Source organism: Echinops telfairi, unplaced genomic scaffold (assembly GCF_000313985.2).
Source record: "Echinops telfairi isolate 266 unplaced genomic scaffold, ASM31398v2 ScPeMD7_7469;HRSCAF=8507_1, whole genome shotgun sequence".
Lineage (NCBI taxonomy): Eukaryota > Metazoa > Chordata > Mammalia > Afrosoricida > Tenrecidae > Echinops > Echinops telfairi.
Genome location: NW_022111373.1, coordinates 115,989,398 through 115,991,070, shown reverse-complemented (window position 1 = coordinate 115,991,070; position 1,673 = coordinate 115,989,398).

Genomic DNA, 1,673 nt, shown 5'->3' with positions numbered 1-1,673 from the left:
TCTCTTTTGTGCTTTTGATATCTGAGGCTGCTGACTCAAAAGAACCAAGTTTGAAATGTTAACAGCAACAGAATCTATTTCATTCACCTTCGATGTCAATTTTAATCGCTCCAGTTCCTCCCAATGTTTCAGTTCCATTGTTGCTTCCAACTTAGCAACATCTTCAATGAGTTGCTTCCTCCTCTTTTTGTCATTCGTGGGTATAGCATTCTTCATAGCCTGGATTTTAGCTTGCAACTCCTTCTCTTTGCGATGCCTTCTCACCAGCTGCTCATCATCATCTGGCTCCTCCATCACAACTGCCTCCACAATGACCAGCTAACCCAGCACAAGCGCTGGAAGAAACCTGCACACTGTAGAAAAGTTCTTGGTAGATTATGATGTGCCAATTGACCTTGATGTTCAGTGAGATAATGGTCCCTAATCCCCTAAGTCTTGTGACTTACTCCCAAAAGGTGTTTCATTATGGCTAGGAAGTTTTCATAACAATTTCCCAGTATGTTCTACTTATATATTTATGGGTTTAGTTACAGTGTATGTAAATGAACATGTATAAATACCTTTTGTCAGATGTATGCATTGTTTAAAATAAATTGAGAGAACTTGAATATATTTAAATGTTGATGTACAAACTACAGCCTTACCAAACAAGCCTCACTCACTTAGTGCCCTAGTTTACTATTCTCATAAGCCTTGACCTACAGTAAAACTGATCAAGAATACAAATATAAACTTAATTTGATAAAAAAAATTAATAATACTTTTACTTTGCTTGCAATGTATTTCATAACTTTTACATTGGTGAATAATTGTATTTTCATATTTTATTAAATATGACTATCATGCTATTTGCCTCTGTGTCTTTTTCCAATATTCTATCCATTCTTAAAGTTGGGTGGGAGTGGGCAGGGGGTGGTGTTGGATTCTTGGAATTCTAAGTGGGCTTTGCAGTTTTTTGAGAGATGGATAAACTGATACCTAGTTTGCATTATTAAAATTAGATTAAAGGATAAATAAAAACAATACATTTCAGTGAATGTTATCACTATGCGATGCCTACCTGTAGATGAGTCATTTCATAGATATAATATCAACAATTAGATGAAGGGTTCCAGGAGAGAGAAAACTCCTGTTGTTGTGGTTAGGTGCCATCATGTCCATTCTAACTCATAGTGACCCCATGTGCAACACAGCAAAACACTGCCCGGTCCTCCACCTTCACAATTATTCTTGTGCTTGAGCTCATTTTTGCAGCCACTGTGTCAGTCCGTCTTGTCCAAAGCCTTCCTCTTTTTCACTGCTCTCTTCCCCTCTCCCCCTACTTTACTAAGCATGATGTCCTTCTCCAGGGGTTGGTCTCCCCTAGCAACTTGTCCAAAGTATGTGAGATAAAATCTTGCCATCTTTGCCTCTCAGAAGCAGTCCTGCTGTACTTCTTCCAAGATTATATATATATTTGTCCTTTTTGCAGTCCACGTACTTTTAATATTCTTTGGCAACACCATAATTCAGACACATCACTTTTTCTTTGGTCTTTCTTATTCAGTGCTGAACTTTCACATTAATATGAGGAAATTGAACATACTGAGTTAGTTAATTGTGCCAGCCTGGCCGATAATCACATGTGGTGCTGGTTGAAAGGCAGAGGGATAAATGGGTGGTGAAGCCTCGCC